Source organism: Sorex fumeus, unplaced genomic scaffold (assembly GCF_029834395.1).
Source record: "Sorex fumeus unplaced genomic scaffold, SorFum_2.1 ptg000010l, whole genome shotgun sequence".
In the NCBI taxonomy this organism is placed as follows: domain Eukaryota; kingdom Metazoa; phylum Chordata; class Mammalia; order Eulipotyphla; family Soricidae; genus Sorex; species Sorex fumeus.
The window spans coordinates 35625964-35638691 of NW_026606067.1; the positions used below are offsets into that span (position 1 = coordinate 35625964).

At 43.5% G+C, this 12728-nt stretch overlaps 1 protein-coding gene and 1 non-coding gene across 3 annotated transcripts in view; one reads left to right on the top strand and one right to left on the bottom strand.

Annotated features, from left to right (window-relative positions):
* Positions 1-12728, bottom strand: part of PLD1 (phospholipase D1) — a 226047-nt gene that overhangs the window by 118900 nt on the left and 94419 nt on the right. The gene's annotated exons all lie outside the window — the stretch shown is intronic.
* On the top strand, positions 5759-5841 carry TRNAL-CAG (transfer RNA leucine (anticodon CAG)). The gene has a single exon. It is a non-coding gene; the product is annotated as a tRNA-Leu (tRNA).

The following is a 12728-nucleotide window of genomic DNA, read 5'->3' on the forward strand; positions in this document are numbered from 1 at the left end:
TGTGGCCCCAAATCACAAACAAAACAAAAACAATAAAATACAATTTTAAAAATACAATCACCATTTATGATCATCATTCTACATCAACAGCCAAGATCCAGAGACTATAAAACCCTGCTCCCAGAAGAGAACAGCTCAGAGTCTCCTGCCCCCGCGCCTGGCTGTCCTCGCTGGGGCCCCTTTGGGGGGGGGGGGGCAGGTTGAGTTTCCCTCCCCACCCCGACCAGAGCTCTGGCAGCCGAAGACCTCCAGAGCCAGCCACCACCATGCTGAGACCACTCTCCACACGCATGAAGGTACCGGCAGAGGAACAAAGGCATGCGGGTCCCGGGGCTGAGATCTCCAAGCCTGCTCGGATCGGGGCTGAGGATCCTCCACCCAGATCCTCTACCTTCCATGACATCTTATCTCATTCTTACTTTGGTCAATCCCGGCAGGCTACCGAATGTAACCTGCCCCCACAGCAGACTCTGGCAAATTCACCGTGGTATACCCAATATGCCAAATACCAGTAAGAATGATGGGTCTCATTCTCCTAAGCCTGAAAGAGCCTTGAATATGGCACTTTTTAAAAATCTCAGGCCTAGGACGAAGGAGAGGTTACTGGGGCCTGCTCGAGGCAATCGACGAACAACAGGATGGTCATGATCATGATTCCACTTCTGAGTTACAAAAACAAACAAATCAGCAAACACTACTACCCTCCCCCCCCCTGCCACACACATATGAATCCACTTACTCTATGCTCATTGCAGCATTATTAACAATAGCTGAGACAGGGAAACAACTTAAGTGCTAATTGAACAACAAATAGAAGATTTTGTTCATAGACACACAAAAATACTACTAAACTAAAAATAGAAAAGTAAAGTTGAAAATTTGCTGGCTCGTCCTTCACGCCCGACCGAGGTCACCAGCTGCCCCCCACGAGCGGCTCTCCGGCACGGCCACGGCCCCGGAAGCACAAGGACTTAGCACAGAAAGCCACCCGCTTGGAGCAGAAAAGCAAATGGACTATGTGTTAAACCACGCCAGCATGCCTGCCCGGAGGGGAAAGGGTGTTGCTCCATTCGCCCAATCCTTTCTGGAAAGAAAGATGGCGGCCGCACGGGAGCCTTGTGGACAGCAGGTTTGAGCCGGGGGCGGGGGGCGGCAGGGGCCTCATGGGAAGGGGGGCGTTCTGGGCCGTCCTTCATGCCCGACCGAGGTCACCAGCTGCCCCCCACGAGCGGCTCTCCAGCACGGCCACGACTCCAGAGCACAGAAACCAATCTCTTAACTATCTAACTTTTAAGTAAAATAGCAGAAATCCAAAACCGCGCGCGCGCGCTATTGCGACCGCGTGACATCATTTTATTCTTAAACCCAGCTGTAGAAAGCTAATCATTTTACAACGCTGTTTTAGCATGTCTGATGGGGGTGGGGGGGGTTGTAAACTCTAAACAATAATTGTGCATCTTCTATCGAAACAATGTATCTAGTCAAAGTAAATAGAGTATTAACTAGAACTCATCTGCCTCACAGGAATTGGGAGGGGTGGGAGGTGGGGTTCTATTGGGGTTTGCGGTTAAAAACAAGTATTGGTAAAGGGAAATGTGTTTGATATTTACATGACTGAGACCTAAACCCGAAAGCTCTGTAACTTTTCCCACAGTGATTCAATAAAGAAATAAATTATAAAAAAAAATTGCTGGCTAAGAATATCATGCCTTGACCTTGAGGTGATTTTGCTGTGTAAACTACATCAGACAGAGAAAAAACAAATACCACATTATTTCACTCATGTGGAAGATTGAAAACAAAAAAAAGCATACAAAGCAAAACCAAAATCTTAGAGGGGAAAGGGGCATAAGAATGGGGGAAGCAAGCCAAGGGGGCTAATTATATGGTAGCAGATGAAAGCTAGACTTAAATTTGTTTTTACTGAGTTACCATTGGCTTACATCATCTGAAATCTTTTGTTTTACACTTCTTCAAAGGGAGCTAGGATTTTTCCCCTATAATAATACAAACATTATCATCTCCTATTTACAGGGCTGCTGCACCAGGCCAGCCACTGGAATGCCAAGATCTCTTCACCTTTATTCCAAGGTTCCTTCCCCAGCACTCTTAGCTCATTCAGATCACAGATCAGTGTTTGAGAAACTAGATGTATTACTATTTTTTTGAGAAACTAAATTTTGTGTTGATCACAATGTAATATAAACAGACGTGAAAGTATAAAGCCATGTAACTAAAACTTAGCAGTGTTAAAAACCAATGCTTCCTCAATTAAAAACAAAGTAAGTGCCCTCCAAATAGACTGACAACACAAAGGAGAATAAGCTTCAGGGACTATACCCCATCTGTAAAAACTGAAGTATTTACTCTCTGGTTCTTCATAGAAAGTTTGCTATCCCATTGAAAGATAGTTGCTCTCACATTTTGGAACATAATGCACAGAAATGCATTGCACACCCATTTCCATATTTATTGCCTTTTTTACATATTTAGGATTAAAACAAAAATTTCATAAAATAATAACCTTTACTGGTACCTAACTTTACCCTACCTCATTCTCTAACTCATTGAATCATTTTGATAACTAATTAATAAAGAATTGAATTACCATTTAAAATCAGTATGCATCAATCACATTAAAATCAAGTGATGGACATTCCCCTAGCTAGAACAGTCTGTGCTTGTGAGTCAGACAATAATAAATGCTGAATAAAAAACACCTGCCCAACTTTACAGCCTTTCTCTCCACCTTAGTTTTGTATCGCTCCTCTGTTTCTCTTCCTATAAACTTCCCTATTAAATATATGTTTATTGAAAGGGCCCGAGAGATACTGCAGCAGATAGGATGCTTGCCTGGCACATGACCAGCCCAGGTTCGATCTCTGGCACCATACATCCTTTTGCACAGAGCCAAGAGGAAGCCCTGATCACCACTGGTGTGGCCCCAAGCCCCAAAATGTTAAAATTAAATTAATAAAAATATGATTATTTTTATAATAGTAAAAACATACTCTACAACAGCATCCCCTGAGGCCTCTGTTCACTGCCGAGTATGTTTTGGAAGCCCCGGAATACTGCTACCTAGTAATCCCCAGCATCCCAGGGCCCAAGTAGCAATGCATTCTCAGGCCCTTGCATTGAACTTCAAGGGCCTACAAATCACCAGTGTGGACACCAGGTCTACTGAGTACCACTTGGGAGGCCCCCTGAAATAAATGACATTTTTTAAATAATTAAAATAATTTAAAACATGTGGAAAGACAGAACAGGAAGGATAGTTGCCTTGCCTTACACACCATTGACACAGGTTCAATCCTCAGTCATCCATATAGCTGGGCCAACCTACTCTCTAGACTTGTCCTAACTCACAACCATTTAGGAACTAATCTGGCAGCTTATAGTGTAGTGTTAAACTTATTTTAGGACTTACTTCCAGGAACTTACTTCCTAGTTAATACATAGGAGAATTGAAATAGCATCAAAAAAGAAAAGGATATGAAATAAATGTCCTGGTGATCTGACTCGCAAGTGTAGAATGCCCACTAATCTTAAGAAAAACTCTTTGCCACATCTAGATGGATTTACTTGGAAGCTAAATTTCCAGATAGTCTAGACTATTGAAGGGTTCGTTACCTCTTTTAACTTGAAGGCCTTCTTTAGAATTTACCACTTTAGATAATTTCTCTTGACATGATCTACCAAAATCTGAAGACTACTCTCTTTGACACCATAAAATATTTCAATCATCACTTACAGAATCTCAGAGCTAAAAGGAGCTCAGATAATCAAGTTGGCAGAGTACCCAGTTCCTCTGAGAGAGAGCTCCATGATATATGGGCAGTTGGGCAGGCACCCCTGGGTTTCTGCTAACACTGGCACATGCTGACTGCATGATGTACACATCTGCCTAATATTCCTCATTGCGTTTTACTCTTCTTTTCTGTAACAGTCTAGGAAGACTTCAACAAAGAGCAGTTACGTGTCGTTAATGCTAATGGGGTTAACATTGATTTTGACTATGTCTTAAAATTCATCTTTCAGCACTCTTAGCATGACTTTCTCTATGTTAATAGTAGTAAGACTCTTAAGATTATCTGAATAAAGACATCTATCATCTTTCCCCTGGGAATAATAATTCTATAAATAATCCATGCAAATACCATTCATCTGATCTACACTATTACTAAGATAGTCCCTTTTCAAAACCAAATTTGGTTGAAAGTTCCATATTATGACCAATGGAATAGAACAGATAGCCAAGAAACAAATGCACATATATATATATGGACATGTAATTTATGATAGAAGAGCCAAGAGTATGAAAGAAAGACTCTTTATGAAATAGTGTTAGGCCAAACAGATAGATCCAAGGGCTGAGCACTTGTTTTCCATGCAAGAGGCCTGAGTGTGATCCCCGGCACAACTTTATCCCCGAATACCACAAGGAGTAATACTGGAGAACAGTGCTGGGAGCCAGGCGTGGTCCCCAAACAACAGCAAACAAAAAGATAAAACATGTTAGAATATTGTACTGCTGACTTTCAAAGAAATGAAAACAGATGACTTTATGACATAATATAAAACTCAATACAAAATGGTAAGGAAGGAAGGACTGGACATGGTCCTCCCGTTGTTCATCGATTTGCTCGAGCAGGCCCAGTAACATCTCCACCGTGAGACTTGTTGTTACTGTGTTTGGCATATCGAATACGTCATGGGTAGCTGGTCAGGCTCTGCCGTGTGGGCAAGATACTCTCGGTAGCTTGCTGGACTCTCCGAGAGGGGCAGAGGAATTGAACTCGGGTTGGCCATGTTGGCCGCGTGCAAGGCAAACGCCCTACCGCTGTGCTATCGCTCCAGCCTATTTAGATATTAAACCTGAAGTCATAAAATACTTAGAAAAAACACAGATGAACTTCTTGTACTATTGCTCCTGTGCCATCTGTGACCTGTTTCTGAGCAGCCCAGACTTGAGGTAACCCCTGCCATCCTCCTCTCAAACTCAAGAACACCCCCCCCCCCGCCATAGATCTATAATGCTGATGGTGGCCTATTTTATCACTTAGGTTCATCAAGGGCTCTTCCTATCCCATTACCCCTGCATTGTGACCTGGACCAAAAAAACACCACTCAATTCTCAAATCCAAAAAGCCCTAGACAACAACATATCTGCCTACAGAATTGCAAAAACAACTCGATTTCACATACATATATACATGCAAAAACGGCAACACAACTCTTTTTGTCATTAATATCCTCATTGTCAACAGAATAAACTCCCCTATACAAAGAGTAGCTGGATGGATCAGGAAAAAAAAATTCATCAACTGTTGTCTACAAGAAACACAATTAAACTCAAAAGGTAGATTGAGAGTGAAAGGGTGGGAAATAATCATACTGGCTAATTGAAAATTATAAAACAAAGCTGGCATAGCCAACTTATATCAAACCAAATAGCATTTAATATAAACACTGTTTAAAATATACTGTCCTCCCGTTGTTCATCGAGTTGCCCGAGCAGGCCCAGTAACGTCTCCATTGGAGACTTTGTTGTTACTGTGTTTGGCATATCGAATACATCACGGGTAGCTTGCCAGGCTCTGCCATGCGGACGAGATACTCTCGGTAGCTTGCTGGGCTCTCCGAGAGGGGCGGAGGAATCGAACTCGTGTCCGCCATGTTGGCTGTGTGCAAGGCAAACGCCCTACCGCTGTGCTATTGCTCCAGCCCCAGCAAGTCAGGATGGCCGAGCGGGCAAGTCAGGATGGCCGAGCAGTCTAAGGTGCTGTGTTCAGGTCGCAGTCTCCCCTGGAGACGTGGGTTCGAATCCCACTCCTGACAGCAAGCAAGCATTTAATATAAAGAAAGTAATTAGAGACAGTGATGGACAATACGTATTGGTTAAGGGAAGAGTAGATCAAGAAATACTATAATTAACATGTAAGGTCATCAAATGACATAAAACTTCTGCTCACAAACCTTAAGAGACAAATTGATGGAAACACAATAGCCATAGGAGACTTCAGTGCTAGACTTTCACCACTAGACAGATCAACCAGACTGAATATCAGTAAAGAGACAGAGCCCTATATGATGAGGAAAAAAAGCTGTAATTGTTGGACATATACAAGGCTCTTTATCCATCAAAACAAAAATACACATTCTCCAGGATAGATCACATATAAGAAAATAACTCAAACATACATAAACTTAACTAATAGAGAAACTGTACAAAGTACCTTCTCATACCATAATGGTATAAAATAAATTAACCAAAGAAAAAGGAAAAACTTCCAACTCTTGGAAGCTGAACAAAACACTGCTAAACAACAACTAGATCAAGAGGATATCAAGGAAGAAGGAAACAATTCTTGAAACTAATAATAAAGAAGATATCTTATCAGAACCCATGGATAAAGTAAAAGCTGTATGACATGGGAAATTCATAGCAATGAGGTTTTACATCAAGAAAGAAGAAAAAGCCCAAATTTAAGACATAAATGCACATCTCAAAAACACAGAGAAGGAACAGTAAAAAAAGCAGTAGAAAAAGGAAAATAAAAATTGAGAGTATAAATCAACAACATTGAAACCAAGAAAGCAATTCAAAAAATCAATTAAACCAGGAGTTGAATTTAAAAAAAATAAACACAATATATAAACCTTTAACTAGATACACAATGGGGAAAAAAAGAGAAAACGTTAAAATAGATCAAAGGTGAAAGGACAGAAAGGAAAACAGATTCTTCAGAAATTTAAAACATATGGGGGTATGGTGTCGCCAGCAGGTCAATCAGCAGTCTGATGGCACCTACAGACTTCCAGATACCCCAAAATTGCTGCTGTGCCTTTGGTCAGACCCCAAAAACTTGGGACAAAGTTTTCCAAAAAAGTAAACAGCCTAAAGTTAGGTATGTGGGAAACACACCCACAAAACACCTCTGGCTAAGCTGTATAATTGGAGGCAAGGCCTCTCTGGCTCCTGGTTGGACTGCTTAATGGCCATGATCCCAGAGACTCAGAAACAAATCTCGAAACCCAATGGATTTTGGCAGAAATGCGTTCTGGACCCTGCAGTAGGTTATCAGCGCCGGGCCAACCCAGGTGGGAAAAGGTTTCATGCCTTGGCTTGTTCCCCCTGATGGCCCGGTGGCTGTCATCTTCCAGAGGCCACTGGACAGTCAGGTTTGGGCCCACAGTGACAAGACACGTGGGGCCTCACGGGATGGGAGTGGAGCTGGCCCTTTCTCACCATCCCAACAAGATGCCAAGTGGCCACCCATGAATAGCCTCTCTGGCTGCTGATCCAGCTGCTTAATGGCCATGATCCCAGAGACTCAGAAACAAATCTTTAAACCCAATGGCTTTTGGCAGAAATTTGGCCAAACTGCGCAGTAGGTTACAGTCACCAGAACACCCCAGGGTGGAAAGAGTGCTGTCCCTCTGCCTTTTCCCCATAGGCGGCTTGGTGGCCGCCATCTCCCAGAGGCCACTGGACAGTCAGGTTTGGGCCCACAGTGACAAGTCACGTGGGGCCTCACGGGATGGAACCCTTTTCTCCCCACCCCAACAAGACCCCGATTTGTCACCCATGAATGGCCTTTCTGGCTCCTGATCAAGCTGCTTAACAGCCATGATCCCAGAAACTCAGAAACAAATCTTGGAACCCAGTAGCTTTTGGCAGAAATGCATCTGGAACTGCAGTAGGTTACTATTGCCGGACCACCCCAGGGGGAAAAGGGTGCTGTCCCTTTGCCTGCTCCCCCAGGCGGCTGGGTGGCTGCCATCCTCCAGAGGCCACTGGACCATCAAGTTTGGGCTCTCAGTGATGAGACATGTGGGGCCTCACCGGATGGGGGTGGAGCCGGCCCTTTCCTCCTCACCCCAACAAGACCTCGAGTCGTCTCCCACAAATGGCCTCTCTTGCTTCTGATCAGTCTGCTTAATGGCCATGATCCCAGGGACTCAGGAACAAATCTCAAAACCCAGTGGCTTTTGGCAGAAATGCATCCGGATCCCTCAGTAGGTTAACGTCGGCGGGCCACCCGAGGGGGGAAATGTTCCTGTCCCTCCACCTGCTCCCCCTAGGTGGCTCGGTGGCTGCCATCTTCCAGAGGCCAATGGACAGTCAGGTTTGGGCCCTCAGTGATGAGACACTTGGGACCTCATGGGATGAGGATGGAGTCAGCCCTTTCCTCCCCATCTCAATGTGAACCCAAGTCGCAGCCCTCTTGGTCTTTCTGGTTCCTGATCAAGCTACTTAATGACCATGATCCCAGAGACTCAGGAACAAATCTCAGAACTCAGCAGGTTTTGGCAGAAATTCTCCAGATTTAATTTTTAAAATTTCGGAATTTCAAAATCGCACAGCCACTCCGGCAGCCACACATGACATCATACATTACTCATAACCAGCAATAGAAAATATATTGTCTACTGTTGCCTTTTGAGCAGATCTGAGTGTTGGGGTAAAATCCCAAATAATAATGGTGGGTCGGGTGTCAAAATATTTAATGTGATCAAAGAAGTGAAAGTGATGTGGAAATCATCTGCCCCATAGGTAGGGGGAGGGTATATAATGGGTGCATACTGGGGTTTTTGGTGGTGGAGAATGGGCACTGGTGAAAGTACAGGTGTTTCATTGTATGACAGAGACTTAAACCCGAAAGCTTTGTAACTGCTCTCACAGTGATTCAATAAATAAAATTATAAAAAAATGAAAAAAGTAAGTTGTTTTTGCCCAATTCAATTAGCTAATTAGTGGCTGAATAAATAGTAGTACTCCTACATAAAAAATAATAAAACATAATGAGAGGTTACTATGAACAATTTTATGCTCTTTATGGGTCATATCCTAATACCCAAAGCAGATAGAGATACTTCAAGAAAAAAATTTTCAGACAAATAACACTGATGAATAGCAATGAAAAAGTCCTTTAGAAAATCTTAACCAATGCATCCAACAACATATCAAAAAATCATACAAGTAGGATTCATACCAGGAATGCAAGGATGGTTCAACAAACACAAATAAATATAATCACCCTATCACTGCATCACTGTCCTCCTGTTGTTTATCGATTTTCTTTAGCGGGTACCAGTAATGTCTCCATTCTTCCCTGACACGTGCCTGTGTAGCCTAATGGCATATTGGGGGCTCTTTCAGGGTCAGGGGAATGAGGCCCATCATTGTTACTATTTTCGGCATATGGAGTACGCCAAGGGTAGCTTGCCAGGCTGAGCTGTGCAGGCGGGATACTCTCAGTAGCTTGTTGGGCTCTCCGAGAGAGATGTAGACTTTTGGAGCAGCTTCCAATCATCTTTACAGGTCTTTCCAGTCAGGCATGTATGTGGGAAAGATACTTTTGGTAGCCCACTGGGTTCTCTGAGAGCAAAAACTAGACAGTAAAAGGTCATGGGGCCACAAATGCAGCCCCACGCTTCTGGGAGAGTTTTTATAGTCTCTGGCTCTTAGCCATTGGTGGGATTACACAGCAGTTGGTGGGCGCAACTATCTAGCTACTGGAAGATCAAAAGCTTCAGAAAAGCTTGGACCCGTGTATGGCTGAACAGACCAGGGTAAATTGGAGGGAGGTGGATTGGCTAGTGCCCGCCCAAGCAAGCCCCCACAGCCACTTGCTTCCACGATCCAAAATCACTGCCACACCCAGAGCCTGACTCCACTGTCTCAGGATGGACCTTACCAAGATATAATCTGCTGAAAATTTTGTAATGTGGATCTTAGCGCAACAACAGCTCTTACCCAGAGACACAGAAGCAAGTCCTGGAAGAAACAACAACACTGGAGATCTCTCCAGGCCCCATACCGAGCCAATTTCACTGGGGCACCTCAGATGGAGCAGGTGTGCTCTCCCCACCTCTTCCAGATGGAATGCCGGTAATCAAGAGCTTCCCCAAGCAAGGCCCAGGTATGGGGGTCTCAGGACTGAATTTCCAGGCCACGTGGCAGCAGAGGACCTGGGTTGTCCTTCCCCGGGTCCCAGCCCTCCCAGCTGACTGGTTGTCACACCCACAATTTGCCTCCGAGCACGATCTTAGCTCATCAACAGCCCTGACTTCAAGACACAGCAGCGAGTTCCAGAAGACACCACGGTGCCGGAGATCTCTCAGGTCCCCATACGGGGCCAATTTCACCAGGGCACCCCAGAAGGAGCTGGTGCAGTCTCCCTGCCTACTCCAGACGGAATCCCAGTGACCAAGAGCTTCCACAAGCAAGCACCCCCCCCACCGCCACCCCCACCCCCGTATGCAGGTTGCAGTACTAAATCTCCAGGCCACATGGTGGCAGAGGACCCCGGCTGCGCCTCCCCAGATCCCCCCCACCCAGTAGACTGGATGCCATACCCACAATTTGCCTCTGGGTGCCATCTTAGCACACCAACAGCCCTGGCCCAGAGTCTCCCAATTGAATCCCAAAATGGTTTAGTGCCATACAGAGATGTCTCTGGAACCTATTTACAATCTAGAAATTTACATTTACAATCATGGCCATGCAAGCTCTCTTGATATTCAAAATGAGCAATGGAAAATAAATTATCTAGCATCTGTCCCTGGCAGGTAGGCTTGAATGGTGGTGGGAAATTTTGAGCAAAACATAATGCCCAAAATGAGAGAGGGTATTGGGGAAATTGTCTGCCATAAAGGCAGGGTGAGGACTGGGATGTGGGTGGTGGAAAATGTGCACTGGTGGAGGGATGGACGTTTCATCATTGCATGGCTGAATCTCAAATATGAAAGTTTTGTAACTCAATCTCATGGTGACACAATTAAAAAATAAAAAGTAATGTAGGGCTGGAGCAATAGCACAGCGGGTAGGGCATTTGCCTTGCATGTGGCCGACTCTGGTTTGATTCCCAGCATCCCGTATGGTCCCCTGAGCACCGCTAGGGGGTAATTCCTGAGTGCAGAGACAGGAGTAACCCCTGTGCATAGCCAGGTGTGACGCAAAAAGGCAAAAAAAAAGTAATGCAGAGTTCATGTCCAATTCAATCAGCTTACTCAATGGCTGAAAAAATAGAAGTACTCTTACATTATTGAAAAAAATCAAGAAGAAGAAATGAATACACATTTCTCCAAATAAGACAAACAGATGATCCAGAGACACAAAAATGTATTATCACTCATTATTAGGGAACTACAGATCAAACCATAGTGAGGCACTACCTCACATCAGTGACAATCACATAACCAAATTATTGGACACAAGTATTGACTAGGGTGTGGAGAGAAAGGAACTCTGCAACATTGCTGGTGAGAATTTGAAGTGGAGCACTCCTTGTACCTTACTTACTTTTAAAACCTAAAAACAGAAATTCCCATATGATTCAGTAATACCACTCCCTGACAATTATCCAAAGAATCTGATAACTCTCATTTAACAGGATATTTGTGCCCTTATGTTCACAGAAAAATCATTCACAATAGCCAAACCTAAGCGCCCACCAACCTAAGTGCCTATAAATAAGTGACTGAATATAGAATTTGTATGATATATAATCAATGAAATATGACTCTAATTTAAAATGATAAAATTGTGCTTCTAGGGAAAAACTGAGGATCTTGAGGTGGTTTTGCTAAATAAAATAAGTGAAAGATGATTATTGATGGTTTCATTCACATATGGAATTATTTATGGCAAACAAATTACAAGATTCTGTAAAAACTATGGTTTTATGAGAGGGAAAGCAGGATAGAGTGGGCAGAATGAGCAAAGAGCCATTTTTAGTAGGAAGACAATATTGAAGCTTTGTTGAACGGGAGAGATGACAGTTACACATGTACACGGTAGAAGGTGATTCCCGAAGGTGATTCTAATACTCTAAACTAATGATAAATCAATAATCATTTTTAAATGAGTAAAACTTTCATGGTTAAATTTTTTCAGTGGTTCTCAGTATTCAAATGGTCAAGTCTGAGCTTTTTAGAACCCTTCAAATTTGACCCTAACTCGTCTTTTAAGTGTTGTCTGCAATATGATCTCAAGGAGGTGAATTTGTACCCCACACTCCTGAAAAAAGTACCATGCTGTCTTACACTTATGCATCTGTCTTGGCTATTCCTTTGCTTACAGCATTCACCAGTCTTTATGCGGCCAACTCCGTCCCATCACCCGACCCAAAGCATTCTCCTTTACTAAGTTTCCAGATGTCCTGCCAGCTCCCTTAACCAACCCTCTATCTAATCCTCCCACTATGCCTTCTGCTATGCTGATCTTCATCACTGACTTTTACCCAATCAATTGTTTTACATCTGACTTCCTGAATCACTATTCCAGGACAAATTTTGCTTGACATTATTCTTTTTCATGCATATGTCCGGGCTCAGTCCTGTCACAACCCAGAGCTCACTAAACAGCTCTGGAATGAATATGTGACTGAACTGACATTGAATGAATGGATGGTTGATGGCATTAATGAGCAAAGAAATGAAGCACTTCTTGGTCCCAGGCTGTTTCTCATTTTGTTATATTTGCCTTCTTCATACTGAAACAGCAGAATGGAAGGGTAAAGTGTCATGGGAACTAATTAATTTAAAGAGATTATTTGACCACTGCACATATCACACACCCAAAAGGTGTTCAATTAAAGTAGATAATGGGATGGCTGGTGGTGGTAGATAGAAGAAAGGAAAGCCATTCTCCGTCTTCTCACCCCTCTTCATTCACACTCTCACCTACTCCCAAGACTGCAAATCAGATAGACTTTTAA